Here is a 19313-nt window from a genome sequence, read left to right as displayed (position 1 = left end):
TGATTTGAATGGGCCACATTAATGGTGTTCAAGGATCACTCCTGACAGGACTGGGGGACTGACCATATGGAGTATCAGGGGTCCAACGCCATTAGACTTATTTGTTTGTTTGTTTTTTTTGAAAGATGTTGAAGGGGAGGGGCCATACCCAGTGATTCTCAGGTTATTTCTGGTTCTGTACGAAGGATTTCCATCTGCCAGTGCTCAAGGAACCATAAGGAATGACAGCGTTTTCTACATTTATTGATATTGCAAGTTTGTTTGCTCATCAATTTTAATCCTAAAATTTTATTAGCAGTTGGAGATTTTTCTCTTTATTAATTAAATATATACATACATACATATCGCAAGAAGGAAATCCAGAGTCTTACCCTGGGAGTAAAAGACACTTATCCTTACAGGGTACTGAAACTGAAAAAATTGCATTATTTTTCATATCAATAAAGTACTTTAATTTTTCTTATATTGAAAGCAAACACAAGTGGTAATTGTTTCAAAGAACTGGTTTGTCAGTTCATGTTGTGTATTCAAAAATGAATGAATATGAAGCCCCCGCTCTCCTCTCTCTCTCTTCTATATCCCCCCCACCCCCCGTCGCCACCTGAATTTGATGGTCTTGGGCTGCTTCCCCCACGCTTGGACAGCTGGCGGCCATGGGTGGATGACGGAGGCGATGAGGGCCAGGCTGGTTGGTATCAATTGCAGTTTCTTCCAATCTCATTTCAGTTCTCCTCTGATTCTCCTTGCATGAATCTCCTTCATTCCTCTTGGATTTTCCCTCTCGGATTCTCTCTTGATTTTTTCCCTTGCCGACTCTTACAGCCTTAGTTATCTCCCAAATCATGAGAGAGTTGGGGTAGCAATTACACATAGGCGAGGTCATACAATCAATGGATGTATGGTCCCTCTCTCAGAGGAAGCTTCTTCTAGGACAAACTCTTTCAGCAAGAAGATCCACCTAAAGGTGAAATGCCATCTATGGGTGCGTTTTTCCTTCCCTTATTCCAGGAACCATATAAACATTCATCTTAATTATACTCCTTAATAAAATTAGTCATTTTGTATGGACACAGTAATAGATACATTAAGCTGGCGACATCTTACTATAGATCTCAGACTACAGTGTTCAGGCCAGATTAGTCTTTCTTAACCCTAGCATGGTACCAATCTAGTTGTTACTTTTGGATCATGACAGAATTTGTCCATGACCATGCTCTTAACTTATATGGCTCTTTGGTCTAGCCCATTTCGATGCCAGGGTACCTCACAGCTAGCCCTGGGTCCATACAGTCCCTCATTGTGACACTGCCTTTGGGGTGCTAGGAAGCTTAGATTAAGAAAGCAGATGCCCCGGTATGAAGCATTATTTGGAGTCAATTAACTCCCAAGTTACAGAGTATTAACTATCTTCCTATGTGTATACGGAAAGGACATTGCTCTAAAGTAACTATGCCAAGGACATAAGGTGAAGAGAAAAGCAGTTTTTCACTCAGATTTCTGAGGATTCAGACCTTACAAATTAACAGAGTCTGATTAGGAGAAAAAGGTGACAGGCCATTTGGGAAAGCAAATCACAGAGAAGAAGGTACAGAGAAACACATAAGAATGGGAGTGCCTCAGAAGCACTGTGGTAAACCTAAGCTCCCTGTGGCAAGGGAGGAAGGACATACCAATGTTAAACCTAAAGTGTTTAGAGCTATAATCGAAGAAACAGAGGAATGAGAGTGCCTCAGGAGCATTGTGATGGGTGTAATCCAATAAACTTTAAACTCCCTGTGACAAGGGAGAATGGACATACCAGTGTTAAACCTAAAATGTTTAGAACTATATTTCCAACAGAATAGTGTAGTGGTTGGGTTGGAGCGATAGCACAGTGGGTAGGGCGTTTGCCTTGCACGTGGCCCTTGAGGCTGCTCCGAGTTCGATTCCTCCACCCCTCTCGGAGAGCCTGGCAAGAGTATCTTGCCCACATGGCAAAGCCTGGCAAGCTCCCCGTGGCGTATTAGATATGCCAAACACAGAAACAGCAAGTCACACGATGGAGATCTGCTTGAGCAAATCGATGAACAATGGGAGGACAGTGTGGTAGTGGGGAGATAGGGGAAGTTGAAGATAGGGGAGGTTTTGCTGCGTCCAGCCTTCTACACCATCCCAGAGCTGACTCTCGGAACCAGAGAGAAGATCGCCAGCACTATCAGGTCCTTTGAAGGCCCTTTACAGACATCCCAGGAATTTGGAATGTTGGGTCCCCACACCATCAAATCTCGAATGAACTGCAAAATTTGGAGTGTTTGTTCACACCAGCTTGCAGGCTGTTCTGCTAGGCAAAGTAGCAGCCTCCCAAGAGAAGCACAGTCTCTTGGTTAGAAAAAAGCCCATCTTGATGCCACTGTCCTTTTCATAAGCACACACAAAATTAAATTCACCAGACCCACATCCTGGTACCCCATAAATTTATATAAGCATAGTGAGGCAAGCGTAGTTTCCGAAACAAAGTAAAGCGAATACACAAATAAATCAGCTATTGATGTTTACCATCTCACTTTGGGGGGACCCTAACTTATTGTGCCTATTTGCACTCTGTGACTATCTGGCACTCTAGTGGAATGGTTACAAGAAAATGAGTATGTTTATGGAATAACTCCGCTGAAAAGTAAACTTATAAACTAAATTAATTTCATATTCTTACTGTAACAAGCACCAAATCATCATAGCCAAACAATAGATCAATAGATCAACATGTCTGAAAAAGAGGCTTTCTCCTGCACAACTACTATACAGTTATTCTTGCTCACTGGTTCAAATTTTGAAGAATTATAGCTTAATAAATCAACCAGTACTAAAATATTAAAAGACTATTTAGCTGCACAGCAGTTAAGGGACTTTCTGTTCATTTGCCTGATCCATTTAGAATCACTGCTATGTAGACTTTGAGCAGTGTTTGAAGAGTTGCTGCGTATAGCTCTCAAGGAATAACTGGAGAGCACCCTTTGCTCTGAACACACACAAATACAGACACAGGAATTTTTGTGTACACAAATGTCTTCCCAGTCATCACCAGTCCCTGAGTCCTCTTCTGGGCTACACCTGACCCTTTTCTGAGCCACGTGATTCACTTAGTTTCTAGCTTTCTCCTATCTTTGTGAAAATAAACAGTTGAAGCTACTCAAGACCTGGACTTTCAGTGAGATATAAATGAACGTGGGGACTCAGAGGTCTGGGTGGCTGTCTGCAAAGTATGTGAATTTTAGTTTATTCGTCAAAACAAAGACTTCTGATCGCCATGCTAACTGTCCAGTCTGTCGCTCTCCATCTATCCCAGATCTGGCAAACATCAGATGTCCCGATCACTTGATCCTAACCCAGCAACGGGAAAAATGAACCTTTCTGACCAGGCAAGTACCTGGTCAGGAATATTTGAAGCCTGGCCCTTTAAGGCTCTGGGCGCACTGCCGATGACGTCACAGAACCGGGATCCTCTTTCCCTGCGTGTCTTGGAAGTCGGGGCGGGAGTCCTGGCGGCCGGCTTCGGTGCGGAAGGTGAGGATGAGTGAGGGGGCACCCAGGGGGGCGGGGAGGGGGGGGGTCCGGGAAGGTCGGTTTCCCGCCGGCCGTCGGAGTGGTCGCTCTGAGCGCCTGAACTTCCGCGTTCTCCGCCTTGTGGGCGGCGGGGTCGCTCCCTGGCGGTGGCCCTGGGTGGCGGCCCCTCACCCGGGACGCACCGAGTGCTCCTGCCTAAAGCAGCAGCTTTTAAATCTTGTTTATAAATTGATTTTTCAGGGAAAAACGGTCGTTTTTACTGAGGAGAAAGATGCATATGGGGGTAAGGCGGCTGGCCCGGTTAGATCCCTGCACCCCCACAGAGTCCCGGGACCAGCCTGGAGTGAGACCAGGGCCTGGGGCCAGTGATGGGGGGTGGGGGGAGGGGCAGGACACATTTCTGTGCTTGGGGCTCAGAGGCATTTGGCAGAGCCTTTGCTTTTCTCTTGTTCCTTGTGCATTCAGTTGGTTCTGGGAGTACAGGGAGGTAGGGACCTTCTCTTTACTTTTTCTTTTTTTTTTTCTTTTGCTTTTTGGGTCACACCCAGCGTGGTTTCCACCTGGATCTTCGTTCAGCAAGCGCTCCTAGTGGTGCCAGGAACCATGAGGGATGCCCAGAATTAAACCCAGGTTGGCTGCCTTCAAAACAAATGCTCATTTGTCTTTGTTACCATTCAGGCCCCAAGGTGCAGAGCTTTAAGACAACTCAGGGCTGGGAGGAGGGGGATCGGCAGGGGGGTGCACCAGGGCTGTGCTGTGCCACAGCGGGTCTTGCAAGCAAGTGTGCAATCTTAGCAGGAAGTAGCAGGGAGACTTCTATAGTGTGCCCTAAACCCTCTAGTAATGTAATTTAGGATCAGTATTGGCCACACCCCTTTATTTATTTAAATGAATTAAGTATTTAGTCTGGAGGAGTACAACTGCAAGAGTCAGTTACTTCTCTTGCCTCTGCTTTCAGGGATCACTCCTGGCTGGGTTCAGGGAACCATATTGCGATCCCAGGATTCAAACTTGGTTTGGCCGAGTGGAAGACAGGCACCTCATCTGCTATACGATCTCTCCATTTCCTTTATAATCTTTTTTATTGTAGTTTTTTGGGCCACAGCATCACTCAGTGCTCAGGGCGTACTCTTGGTTCTGAGCTCAGCATCATTTTTAACAGTGCTGGGGTGGGTGAGCGTATGCACTGTTGCATATTGACTCCGGTTTAGCTACTTGAAAGAAAAGCACCCTATCAACTTACTATCTTTGCCTACCCTGTATGATTATATTTCCTCAGAAAAAAGAATTTCTTCCTTACCTGTCAAGATTCCAGGCATCCCTCACTGTCCGTCTCTCCCAGACCAGGGGTGTACCCTGCTGTTGAAGTGAATACTTGCAGAAAGGGGTTTTCCGGGGACCAGCTGCAATAGGTTTTAAATGTCTCACTCTTAGGGGCTGGTCAGTAGTATAGTCAGGAGGGTGTTTGTCTTTCCTGTAGTGACCAAGGTTATTCCCGACTCGCCAGAGGGTCCCCTGAGCATCATTATGTATGGCCGCAACCCTCCCACTCCAGAATTTGACTTTACACATGAGCATTCTTTGAACTTCTTTTTGGGTGTTGGAGTATTTCACCTGTCTTCCCCCTCCCTGTTTTCTACAAACTTGGAGACAGTCAGAGACTCACCCCCTTGATGTCTGTGTGTCTGGGATTCAGGGGGAGCCATGCCATGTCCCCCAAAGGTAAAGCAGGTGCTTTGCCCGCTGAGCTCCTCTCCCTGGGTCTCTCTCACTAGTTGGGGAGCAGATGAGGTGAGATTTGGGACCATACCTGGCAGTGCTTGAGGTCTGTTCCCTACCAGGGGACTAGTGGATAAGGGGTACCAGGGAAGGCCCTCTGGGCTTTCAGTTGGCCAGCATCTGCTTCAGTCTGGTGTGTTTCCTCCTGCCCCTCTGTTCATACCTTAATTGGAAGTTCTTAGATATGAACATTCTTGAGTCCTTTGAACAAGAGGCTGTTAGGAAGAAAGGAAGGAGTTGGAGGCTCTGAGTGAAATTATAGACTTTAAAATTTCATTTGGGATAAATGCAATTTTTCTTTTTTTTTTCCCTGGTTTTTCGGTCACACTGGTGATACTCGGGTTGTTATTCCTGGCTCTGCTCTCAGCCTCTGCAGTCAGGAATCACTCCTAGCGGTGCTCGGGGAACCAAATGGGATGCCAGGGACCAAACCCAGGTCAGCCATGTGCAAATCAAATGCCCTGCCCGCTGTACTGTCACTCCAGCCCCACATGTAATTTTTCATCCCCTTTTTCTTTTATAAAATCATGTACCCATAGGAGTAAAATTATACAGTCTGAAAACCCTGGGGCTGGAGCAATAGCATAGTGTATAGGGTGTTTGCATTCCACGCAGCCAAACTGGGTTCAATTTCCAGCATCCTATATGGTCCCCTAAGCACCACCAGGGGTAATTCCTGCGTGCAGAGCCAGTTGTAATTTGTGCGCATAGCCAGGAGTGACCCAAAAAGCAAAAAACAAAATTTAAAAAAAAACAAACAAAAAATGTAGTCTGAAAACCTGGCCTCTAAGCTCTGAGCACTTCTGGGTGTGGTCACAAAACAAAACAAAAAACCCAAAGGACTGACCCTTGCAAATATATTACTAGATTTCACACCTCTGCTGTTGGCAGATAAATTCCTCATTGACTTTAATTGGGCAGGAGGGGGATTGGCTGTGCGGGCTTTTGCCAAACCCAGCAGTTCTCTGGTATCACTCCTTGGTGATTCAGGATGTGAAGATGAGTCTGCCGCATGCATGACAATTGCCGTGCCATTCACTGTGTGCTCTTTCTGGCCCATGCAAACCTTTGAAATTGCAGTTTGTACTTCTGGCTCAGGTTTGCACCGGGAGGCCCCAGGTGCCAGCAGCCCTGCCTGGACCTCTACCAGCTGGGCCTCATCCCTTGTTTCCTGTCTGTATCCTTCTCATAAGGTTCACAGTACTTATAGAGATTTTTAATTCCTGGGGTCAGTGATAGGCCAGGAGTGCAGGCCCTGGCCTTGCAAGCAGCCTGTCACACGGTACAATCTCCTGCACAATGCAGGATTCCTCAAGCACCACCTGTGTGAGCCCAAAGATCTGCCACCTGTGGCTCCAAAACCCAAGTCTGACCTGCATTCTCCAAAACTGGCTGGTGGATGTTGACTCATGAACAAAAACTTTTTTTTTTTTTTTCTGGTCATACACTGTGGTTGCTGCTTTTGGTACCGAGTGTGGTGCCAGGGACTAAACCCAGGTCAGCTGTGTACAAGGCCCATACCCTACCAGACTATAGTTCTGGCACCTAAATTTATTTTTGGTTGGCCACACCCGGCAGAGTTTACCCCTGGCTCCGTTGTCATTGATCGCTCTAGGTTTGGGGATCCTGTCGGGTGATGGGTATTGAACCCTCGTCAGCTGTATGCCACACTGCGGGGGGCCCCGCCAGACCACTCTCAGGCCTGCAGAGGTGGCCCTAGGATCCGTAGGTGCAGGGAAGGACTGACCGAATGATCACAAGACACAAGAGACAGAATGCAGCTCAGAAACAGAGAGAAAAAGGGACAGACTTTATTGAGGGCAATGGGGGTATATATTAGTGAGGCAGCTACACAAAGGGTCGTGCCCAAATGTGGTTAGGAAAGTTAAAGAGTCTATAAGTTTGACCTACCATACATTACAAAGCTTATACCAAGTTAATCATTGTCAGTTACAGCCATGGCAATTGTTTCCTCAGGATAACCATACAAAGCACAGGCTTTACCTGCCGAGGGTCACGTAGGTCAGGATAGCCCTACCTAGCACAGGCTTTACCTGCTGAAGGTCATGTAGGTCAAGATAGCCATACCTAGCACAAGCACGTAGGCCCTTGGTCAGTTAAAGGGCCAGCTCCCCACACCAGACAAGCGCCTTGTGATCTGTGCTATCTCTGTAGTCATCATAAAAATGCTTTTATGCTGGGTAAAGTCCAGAAAATTGTGTTCTTTATTCCAATTAATTACATAATACACTTTTTACTTGTGTGTTTTTGTTTTGGGGCCACAGCCAGGAGTACTCTGGCTACTGAATAACCTGACTCTGCACTCAGGAGTCCCTCCTGTTGGGCTTCGGAGATCCTATGGGATGTGGGGGATTAAACCAGAGTCAGGTGCGTTCCAGGCAAGTGCCCTCCCCAATATGCTGTTACTCTGGCCTGGGGCCTAGTTCTTCTGTGTTGCACTATATGTTTAGATATCATAACATTTTCAGTTCAAGTAGATCTACGACCCATGAGATAGGAGAGCAGGTCAGCTGCTTGCCCTGCCCTCCCTGATAGCAGTTTCAGACTCCAAAGCAGAAACTTCTGGTCTGGACTCTGGGGTTTGTGCACCTCTCTCATGCTCACAGATCTTTGCATGGAGCTTCCTGCTGATTCTCGGGAATTATAGGTAGGAAAAGATGACGTTGCACTGTCTGAGACACCGTCCACATGGAGGAAGAAAGTGACAAATGATATGAGGCAGTTACAGGAGTGCCTAGGCCTTCAGGGCTGACTGTCAGGAGTTGTTTCAGAAGGGAGCACTGGCTCTACTGTTTTTGAGGCTGCTTTTGTCCTTGTTTATTTGTTTTGCTGTATTTGGGTTTGGATCATACTCCACTGAGGAGTACTCCCATCTCTGCTCAAAATTCACCCCTGCCAGGTCTCGTACTCTGTGTGGTGCCGCAGATCCAAGTCTGAATTATTTGGCTTTGTTCTTCTTGGGAAGGTTGGAGAACACACCTAGAGATTCTTTGGGTTTCTCTTTACTCTGCGCTCCAGCATTGCCCGTGGAAGTGCTTGGGGGACCATATGGGATGCCAGGGTCACCAGCCCTATCTGCTCTTCTTTCAGATTTATTTTTGTGCCATATTGGAGGTGCTCAGGGCTTCTTCTTGCTCTCTGCTCTGGATTCATCCCTAACGGGCATCGGAGCCCTCGGGCTACATGGCCCCATATGTGCCCTGTCAGCTACAGTGACTCGGGACCCAGGACCTGAGTTTCCTCTGTTTTGTGCTTCCTGCTCTGGAGAGCCTCACCTGCTCAGTCACACATTCTCACGTTCACTCACTGCTTTGTGTGCAGTCTGGGTATGCGCCAGTACTAGGGAGATGGAGCAGAGGATCTTTGGTCTGGCAGAAGTGTTGGGAGTCAGGTCACTTTTGCCTGCTTTGAGAGGAATTTGGGGCAGCCCTGAACTTGAGTTCAGAGTCTTCTAGGCAGAAATGTCCACACACAACTTTGAGTTGCTTGCTGGGCATTGAGTGTCCCCTTCTTATCCCTAGTGATTATGGGCCCTAGGGGTCGGGTTTTTTGTGTTCAGTGTTTTGGTCCAAGCACATCATTGCGTTTTTTTTTTTTAAAATTAAGTTTTACAGTATTTTTATAAAGTAGTTCACAATATTTGATTTCATTTAATATTCGATCCCCAATCCCACCACCATTACACCTTCCCACCACGATATTTTGGATGTTTCCATCCTGTACCCCAACGCCTGCTCCAAAGCAGAACCGAAATAATTTATCTTGTATTTTTCTTTTGAATAAACCACTGAAAATGCACGAAAAAACTTTGGTTAGAGGAGTGTGTAAAGATCGTTGTACTTCACCCAGAGGCCATTAAGCCTTTTTATAAGTGATTACTGTAATGCTTGAGTCTTGTTTGCTTATCTCTCTCTCTCTCTCTCTCTCTCTCTCTCTCTCTCTCTTTATAGTTATATATATATATATATATATATATATATATATAAAGGTAAAGGTAAAGGCCCTCCCGTTGATCGTCGATTTGCTTGAGCGGGCCCTGTAACGTCTCTATTGGAGACTTTGTTGTTACTGTGTCTGGCATATCAAATACTCTCGGTAGCTTGCCGGGCTCTCCGAGAGGGGCGGAGGAATCAAACTCGGGTCGGCCATATCTGTAAAAATATATTTCCCTCTAAGATTGGTTGCTTTCTACTTTAAAACCACTTCAAATGTGATATACTACTCTTGGAGTATGAGTGGTGTGAGCTATGAGGTGTTGTGTTCGATGCTGCATGATCCAGGGATAGGTTTACTCTTGGGAGGTCTTCATTTCTCAGACCTTACTAGGCATAAGAGAAAGAATATTGGAGAGAAACTGGTGTTCTCTGGCGGTACTACTGGCTCTGAGTTCAGGCATCCATATCTGGGGGACTCTGGATCATTATGGGGTACTGTATTTAGTATCCAGGTTGGCCGTGTGTGACTAGTTCCTCTTCCCCTGTATCATCTCTGTTATTGTTATACTTGTGTATGCATAAAGGATAAATATATTCCAAAGTGTCATCTTAGGAAAATGGCCCTGGCAAGGTTTCTTAATGGGGTGGAATGGGGATAATTTATTTTTTATTTAATTTTTTTTCCTATTTGGAGCCTATCTAATAATGCTCAGGGGTTGCTCCTGGCTCTGCACCCAGGTACTATTTCTGTTGATGCTCCAACAGACCCTGTAGGATCCTGGGGATTGAACCCAGGTCGGTTGTGTGCAAGCAACACCCTTCCCCGATGTACAATTGCTCTGGTGTCATTTGGAGACATTTTTTATGAACTTTACTGTGCATAGAATACCATTTGAAAGGATGGAAGGGGATCTATGTTGAAATCTTTTACAAGTGGGAATATGGGTCAGCTCTCAAGCTCCCCACATACTAGCAAGGCCATTCCATTTACCTGTGATTACTCAAAAGATTGGTCACATCCCTGGATCCCACCCATGTCACTTCACTAATCTTAGAAGAAAAAAAGGAAATATTTATGTTTGGATGGAGCAAAATTTCATCCATCTATTAGATGGTGCTCAGTGGACTATTTGGGATTCTGGACATTGAAACCAGATTGACTACGTGCAAAGGAAGCACCCAACCCACTAGCCCACTCTCAGTTTTAAATTGTGTTTCTGAAAGTGTCTCCTGGGGTTTTCCTTGTAGGTGAGAGTCCACGGTTTGTGTGTTGTCAAGGGGTAGAGCGTTGGCCTGACTGTGCCCTCTGATATTCTTACCAGCCTTTGCTCCTGTTCCAGTGTCTCCAGCTCTCTGGGTTTCTACTAGGTCAGTTCGTGTCTGAATCCCCAAGGCTGGCTTCAGAGTTATTGCTTTCAGCCCCATCTTGATTAATTACTTCCCCAAGATACTCATTGTCTCATACCCCACCAGCTACCTACCTGCAGAGTTTGATTTCTTTTGACATGACATTTCTTGACATTTCTTTTCTCATGGCATAGAGCAATAATTGGAATCCTTCTCTGGTGTTCTACGTGGAAGCAGCCAGCCCTGGTGGAATGTCTTTCTGCACACTGTGATAAGGCTTAAGTGAGCAGTTTTGCCTTCATCCCCATGGGGATGCTCAGACATTGTCTTCTGAGGGTGATGAAAATGGCGAGAGTATGCTCACTCCGACAAAACTTCACCCTGGGAAAAGATCCTTGGATGTTCAGCTCAGTTAATGGACACAACCCCTTCATAGTGGGGCAGCCCCTGCTCTGTGGGAGAGGAACACTGTTTATAGTGTGTGTCTCACACTGACAGGCCCACAGGCAGTCATTGTGAACTGAACCTGTCCATGTGTAAGGAATGTCGGGGAGCCTTCACATGTTCTCAGCACCATCACATTCCCTTAGAAACCCACAGTGCTCAGAATTCCCAGGAATGTCAGCATCGAGGACAAACTCTTGAGTCCAGCATCACCCTGGCGGGACTGTCAATATTCACACAGGAGAGAAACCGCTTAAGTGTAAGGATTGTGGGAAGGCCTTTGATGGATCTTCAGACCTTATTCACAGGAGATTTCATACTGCGGAGTCCGTATGCATGTAAGGAATGTGTTGAGGCCTTTATCTGAATCATACACCTTAGTATGCACAGGAAAAGTCACACTGGAGAGAAACCATATGCTTGTATGGAGTGGGAAGTCTTTGCTTGTTCCACAAGCCTGAGTGCACATGAAAACTCACACTGGAGAGATAACTTATATGTGTGGGCAATGTGGGAAGGCCTTTTTTTTTTTTTTTTTTTTTTTTTTTTTTTAATAATTTATTTATTTATTGAATCACTGTGGAAAAAGTTACAGAGCTTTCGGGTTTAGGTCTCAGTCATGTAGATACCGAACACATTTCCCTTTACCAATACTCATTTTTAACCCCGAACCCCAATAGACCCCCACCTCCCACCCCTCCCAATTCTTATGAGGCAGATGAGTTCTAGTTAATACTCTATCTACTTTGACTAGATAGATTATTTCGATAGAAGATGCACAATTATTGTTTAGAGTTTACGACCCACCCCCCCCCCCCAATCAGACATGCTGAAACAGCGTTGTGAAATGATTTGCTTTCTACAACTTGGTTTAAGAATAAAATGATGTCGCCATAGCGGCCGCGCGGTTTTGAATTTCTGCTATTTTACTTATTGACCCTGGAAGAATTTCTATTAAAAGTTAGCTAGTTAAGAGATTGATTTCTGTGCCCTGGAGTCGTGGCCGTGCCGGAGAGCCGCTCGTGGGGGGCAGCCGGCGACCTCGGTGGGGCGTGGGGGACGGCCCACAAAGCCCCCCTTCCCATGAGGTCCCCGCCGCTTCCCCGAGCCCGGCTCAAACCCGCTTTCCACAAGGCTCCCGTGCGGCCGCCATCTTTCTTTCCAGAGAGGAGCGGGCGGGCCGGTCAACGCCCTTCCCCCTCCGGGCAGGCTTGGTGGCGCGAATCAACACAAGTCCATTTGCTTTTCTGCTCCAAGCGGCTGGTTCTCTGTGCTAAGTCCTTGTGCCTCCGGGGCCGTGGCCGTGCCGGAGAGCCGCTCGTGGGGGGCAGCCGGCGACCTCGGTGGGGCGTGGGGGACGGCCCACAAAGCCCCCCTTCCCATGAGGTCCCCGCCGCTTCCCCGAGCCCGGCTCAAACCCGCTTTCCACAAGGCTCCCGTGCGGCCGCCATCTTTCTTTCCAGAGAGGGAAGGCCTTTGCTTATCCATTAAGTCTTAATTTTCACAAAATCTGTACCGTAGAAAACCCTTATATATGTGAGGTAGGTGGGAAGACCTTTCATTTCTTCTCAGGTTCTTTCTGAGCATAGAAAAATTTATACAGAAATGAAATTCATTTCACGACTGTTGGAAGGTCATAATAGCTTGGTCATAATTACTTGACTTCAGTTGCTGTAGTTCCTAACGTCCCAAGAGGGGGGTCCTGTCCTGGGACTGGGATGGACCCGGAGCAAGTGGCAAAACTACCCTGGCATCCAAATGGGATGTTCTACAAAGCAGAAATGCATGGTCTTGATGCAAACTGTTACAGCTTAAGAGACAGGACCACCATGGGGAAGGACAAGCTTAACTGGCCTGAGGATTTAGTCTGGGATTTATGGTAAAAGCCTTACTTGCTCTCAGAGCCCAGAGAATTAAGTGTTGGGATCTTTGTCTCTTACTGTGTTTATCCAAACAACTGCAAGTGTTGATAATGTATACAACTAGAGGGAAAGGTAAAAGCAATGTAGATGTCCCTGGGAGACAGAGTGTCTCCTTGGGTGAATCTCCCCAAGAGAATTTCCTCTGCCAAATGTTTATCTGTGTAAATGATCAATCACACCTTTGTCCTTATCTCAACCCCCCTCTTCAGATGTTCTATAAGTATGGTAGCTGCTCTGCATTAAATAGGCCGTTTTCACCATCAGTCTGTGGTTCCCCATCTCTCTGTCTTTCTCTCTGGTGGGAAAGCCTGGGGAAGTGAGGAGGCGGCTCTGGACCATCAATGCTTCACAGCACCCCCGCATTTTACTTCGTGAACTCACAGTGATCAGTTGCTCTTTTTCCGTTCTCCTGCCTATCTGTACCAGTCTCCCACTGCCCCTCATTTCCTCTCTTTGCCCTTCTCCCACAGCCTTTATTTCTCCAGCCCATTCCCCAGGAGTGGGGGTAGCAAATACACAGAGGTGTAGTTGTACAATCAATGGATGTAAACCCTTCCCTCAGGGGAAACTTCTTTTTAGACAAAAATCTCACCCTGCAAGGAGATCAGCTTAAGGGTGGAATTGCATCTAAAGATGTATTTTCTTTTGCTTAGTTCATATTCATCTAAACAATCTTGAGGACTTAATCTTTCTGTTCATTTTGAATGGACACACTAAGAGATCTATTAAGCTTATAGGGTGGCTCTATTGGGGATATTTCCTATAGATCCCAGACTACACTCGTCAGGACAGGTTAGTCCTTCCTAATCCCAGCAGGATCCTTATCTATTTGCTTATATTTGGGTCATTCCATAATTGTTATGGTGCTTACCTGTCCCTTTTCAATGCCAGGTAGCTCACAGCTCTCCTGGGTCCTTCCAGTCTCTTGCTTTTGGGGTGCTCAGAACAATGGGCAGCTGAGGCTTAAATCTCATAAATATGAAAATGCCCAGGAGTGTATAGTAACTCTAAAGTTACAAAAGCATAACATTGTCTTCCTTTGATATACAAAGCTAAGGGCTGGGGGCATGGCCCTCCCAATCCTCCCAGCACAATCTTCCCAACATAGGACTTCACTGGTCCTTGTCCAGGAGCAAAGTGGTTACTTGTCTAAAGTAAACTGCAGAGGACATGAAGGAAAAAGAAAGTCAAAATTTCACTTACAAAATCCAGAGATCTCTGAAGAATCTGACTTTACAATTCACAGGTTCTGGTGAGGGGAAATGGGTGATAGCGCATAGAGGAAGCAGAGCACCTGGAAGTTAAAGATGAATACTAAGGAAATGGGAGTGATTCAGGAGTATTGGGAAGGGTGTTACTCAGTAAGCCTAACTTGCAGCAGAGGAGAAATGATGAAGCAGTGTTAATCCTAAATTGTTCAGAACTATAATCCAGCAAGGGTAAGGGCTGTGGTGTTTGTTTGTTTTAAGCCAGATAGTTTTGGTTTTTCAGGGGTAAGGACATTTGCTCAGGGATCATCCTGGATGTGCTAGGAGCACATTTTCTTAGGGTCAGAGCCATAGTACAGCGAGTAAGCACTTAAGCATCCATGCGATCAACCCAAGTTCCATCCCTGCATCCCATATGGCCCCTACCAGAGTTATCCCTGAGTGCCAAGCTAGGAGTAAGCCCTGAATCTGCCGTTTGTCACCCCAAAATAAAAATCACAGAAAGACACATGTATACACACACACACACACACATATGCGCACACAAGAAAGATGCAAAAGCAGGAAAGAACAATACGGATTCAGGAGAAACTGAGTTTCTGTAGCAGGGAAAGATCAAGAATGGGGGATTTTAAGGACTAGCTACTTGACACTTTGAATGTTTCACTCTAGAATTTGTCTTTGCATGTAATTTTCCCCCTTTGGTAGAATTTGCCTTTTTTGTTATATTTTTCACCACACCTGAGAGTACTCAGGGTTTACTCTTGGCCCTGAGTTTAGGGATCACTTGGCAAGAGTCAGGGTAACATTGGGTGTCTAGATATCGCTGGTTCAATGTTTGGTGATGACTACAGGAACAGGGGGCTTCTCCTTACCCCCAGACCCCCATTGTGTGATCGCCCACTTGAGCAGCTCCCTCTCCACTCCTTTATCCGAATCCATCCTCCTCGTAGCACAGATTCAGCTGGGTGGCAAAATGGTTCTCATGGCCTTTTTGGGGAGCGATAGCAGGGCTGGAGCGATAGCACAGCGGTAGGGCATTTGCCTTGCACCCAGCCAACATGGCCAACCCGAGTTCGATTCCTCCGCCCCTCTCGGAGAGCCCAGCAATCTACCGAGAGTATCTTGCCCGCACGGCAGAGCCTGGCAAGCCACCCGTGATGTATTCGATATGCCAAACACAGTAACAACAACAATCTCCAATGGAGATGTTACTGTGCCCGCTCGAGCAAATCGATGAACAACGGGAGGGCCTTTACCATTACCTTACTTTATGGAAACAAGTGATGTCATAATACTGGTATTCCTGATTCATTTTCCATCCCTGACACAAACCCTGGGTGGGATCAGGGCGCTGTTCCTCACTTGACAAAGGACAAGTAAATTTGCGCCGCGTCATGGAAGGGGGACCCTGAAGGCGGATTTTGTACTAGGACACGAGCAGCCTGCCCATGTCCACAGCTCACAGATTTTAAGGAGAGCATTTTAAGGAGGGCACGACTGTCACGGCTCACCACTGTCATTATTTGCTCTTATTCTGGCTTGGCCCAGAGGCCCTGGTTTGCGGGAATTATGGCAGAAATCAACCACAGTGCTGCATTGAATCCTTATGAAAGTGGATACGTTCATTCTTCAGAACTTCCTGTTAGGTTTGGGGGAGCTGTGCCCCACCGGGCTTAGGCGTTACTGCTAGCTGTGAGCTCAGGGATCCATACCTGGGCAGGCACAGGTATCCTTACGGGGGTTCGGAATCCTGGTCAGTCATGTGCAAGCAAGCAGTTTATCATTTCTACATACCTTGTATCCATATATGCACTAAACATTAATATTCACAAAAAGTGAGTGGCCCTGGCCAGGCTCTTTATAGGGAGAATTGGAGAATGTTGAAATGGGCTTTATTTGGTACTCCCTTCTCTATCTGAGCTATCTTTACCCCTAGCATGTGTGGCTGGCCTCCAAGCCATGGAGTAAACCTCCTGTCCTTATCTCGGTTGTTCATGGGTATTAGTCTCCTATTTTGTTACTTTCTGTTTCCCAGATGAATGCAATCTTCTGTGTCTGTCCCTCTCTTTCTGACTCATTTTGCTTAGCATGATACTTTCCATGTAGTACCATGTGTATTTAAATTTCGTAGCACAGCGGTAGGGCGTTTGCCTACAAGCGGCCAACATGGCCAACCTGAGTTCGATTCCTCCGCCCCTCTCGGAGAGCCCGGCAAGATACTGAGAGTATCTCGCCCGCACGGCAGAGCCTGGCAAGCTCCCCATGACGTATTCAATATGCCAAACACAGTAACAACAAAGTCTCCAATGGAGACGTTACTGGGCCCGCTCGAGCAAATCGACGATCAACAGGAGGGCCTTTACCTTTATCCTTTCTAACAGCTACATAGTACTCCATTGTGTAGATGTACCAAAGTTTCTTTAACTAGTCATCTGTTCTCGGGCACTCAGGTTTTTTCCAGATTCTAGCTATTGTAATCAGTGCTTCAATGAACAAACAAGTGCAGATGTCACTTCGACTATACTTTTTTGCCTCTCTGGGATATTCCCAGGAGTGGTATTGCTGGATTCTGGTCTAAAAAGATTGTTGATACTATTTCTATCTTCCTGATTCTATTGAGGTATTTTTTGTGTCCTAGCACATGGTCTATTTTGGAAAATGTTCCGTGCGCACTGGGGAAGAATGTGTATTCTTTCTTTTTGGGTTGTATAGCCCTGTGTAGGTCTATAAACCTTTTTTCTTCTATTTATTCATTCAGAGCCAATGTTTCCTTGCTGAGTTTTGTTTTTTGTTGATCTAACCAGAGGTGATAAGGCGATGTTGAAGACTCTAGCTAATATTGTGTTGCTAGCAATGCCCTCCTTAAAATCTGTGAGCAGTTGTTTTAAATATTTAGTTGCTCCCTCATTACGTGTGTATACATTTAAGAGTGTGATTTCTTTCTGTTGTATGTATCCATTGATGAAGAGAAAATAACCTTCGCTGTCCCTTCTAATCTTTTTCTTGATTTGAGTTTCTTGTAGGCAGCAGAATGTTGGGTTCTGTCTACGAATCCATTTTGCCACTCTTTTTCTCTTAGTTGGTGATTTTAGAAGGTTGGCGTTGAGAGAGATTATTGTTATGGGGTTTTGTGTCATCTTTTTGTAGGGATCTGTAGTGCCTGTAGGGTTTGTCTTGTCTTATGGTAGCACTTTTAGCCCTTCTTTTAGGTCTGGTTTTGAGTCTATGAAGTTCCTGAGCTACTGTTTATCTAGAAAGTAGTGCACTGTTCCTTTGGGTTTGAGTGACAGTTTAGTCGGATAGAGTATTTTTGGTGAAGCATTCATTTCAGTGAGTTTTTTAACTATATCCCACATTTGCCTTCGGGCTTGGAGGGTTTCCCCTGATAGTTCTGCTGTGAAGTTCAGGGGTGCTCCTTTGTGTGTGATTTCCTTCTTTGACCATGCTGCTTGCGGGATTGTGTCTCTATTGGCAGCATCGATCATTCTAACTACGATATGTCTTGGAGTGTTTTTGTTAGCATCGATCATTCTAACTACGATATGTCTTGGAGTGTTTTTGTTAGGGTCTCTTTTAGCTGGAACCCTTCAGGCTCCTTGAATCTGAATGGCTGCATTGTCGAGCTCTGGGAATTTTTCAGCAATGATTTGTTTAACCATGACTTTTTTTCACGGGGATTGTTTCCCTGAACTTCTGGTACTCCAACGATTCTAATGTTGTTCCTCTTGGAATCATCTCCTAAGACTCTGATATGCTCTAGAGCTATTTTCAGGTCTCTTGCCATTGTTTTTGACAGTTAGCTTGGTGCAGCTGATCTTCCAGCTCACTGATTCTGTCTTCAGCTGTGGTGATTCTGCTGTTGAGGGCACAGACTGAGTTTTTTTATTTCATCTATTTAATCTTTCATTCATGACATTTCTGTGTGTAGCTTTCCAATTTCTTCTCTCATTTTTTCCTGGATTTTCTCGATTGTCCCATCCATTGTATCTTTCATGTCCTCCTTCAGTTTACTGGATATCTGTCTGACTGTTTCATTGAGTCCATTGAACATCTTCATGACTTCATATTTGAATGCTTTGTCAGAGAGTTCCTTTAGGTAAGTAGCACCTAGTGAGTCTTCTGGACTCTTTTCATCGTACTCCCCACGTGGTGAGGATTTGCATTGTTTCTTAATGTTGGTGTGTGGGTATGGGAACTGTGATGTTACACTAGATTTCTTGGTATGAGTAAACTACCCGCGACCGCGTTAGCGCTGGCCAGCCTACAATTAGGCCAGGTCCACTCCTACCAAAGCCACGGCCACTTCTGAAGAGGCCACGCCCCCACGGGAATGTGGTGTGTGTGTGGGGGGGGTAAAGGCTGGGTGGAGAAGAAGACGGGCACAGCATTGGCGATGAAGAGGAAGAGGCAGAGGCTCAGAGCTGCTTTGTTCTAGGGTCCTAGAGGACGCCTGGGGTGCTTGCAGAGAGAAAGCCAAATCCCAGGTTCGAGTACTGGCGCAAAAACTGACCTCGGTGGGGAAGAAGACCGCCACAGTGTTGGGGACGAAAAGGAAGAGACTTATTTAAATATTTTAAAAATGAAAACTTGCCTTCCTTGTGGCAGATGAGGTTCAATCCTAGGCATTTCTGATGGTTCCCAGAACCTTGCAGGCCCACACCAAACCCCCTTAAAAATGAAAAATCCTCAGCAATGGGGCTGGAGCGATAGCACAGCGGTTAGGGCATTTGCCTTTCACCTGGCCGACATGGGTTCAATTTTCAGCATCCCATATGGTTCCCTGAGCACCGCCAGAAGTAATTCCTGAGTGCAGAGAGAGGAGTAACCCCTGTACATCGCTGTGTGTGACACAAAAAGCAAAAAAAAAAAAATTCTCAGCAGATTTGGTGTGTTTAGAATTTCCAGGGAAGGAGATTGGCTGCTGAGGCTCATTTTAAATAAAGTTCTTCCCAACCCACCCCAAGTTCCTCTGACGGCAGGTACCTTCACCCCAAACTTCTGGAGATGTTGGAATTGGATCTGGCCTCTGCCACCCTCCTTATGGAAAACAGAGGATTTGGGACTTTCCATTTGTATATGAACCACAAAGATCTCTTAGGGAAGGAGGAAGATAC

General features: G+C 46.0%; 1 pseudogene; it reads right to left on the bottom strand.

The window, feature by feature from the left end:
- The window catches only part of LOC130022365 (zinc finger protein 208-like), a 371668-nt pseudogene that overhangs the window by 134154 nt on the left and 218201 nt on the right, over window positions 1–19313 (bottom strand).

This window comes from Sorex fumeus, unplaced genomic scaffold, assembly GCF_029834395.1.
Source record: "Sorex fumeus unplaced genomic scaffold, SorFum_2.1 ptg000019l, whole genome shotgun sequence".
Classification (NCBI taxonomy): Eukaryota; Metazoa; Chordata; class Mammalia; order Eulipotyphla; family Soricidae; genus Sorex; species Sorex fumeus.
The sequence above is the reverse complement of the archived record's forward strand: the minus strand, read 5'-3'. Positions and strand labels throughout refer to the sequence as shown.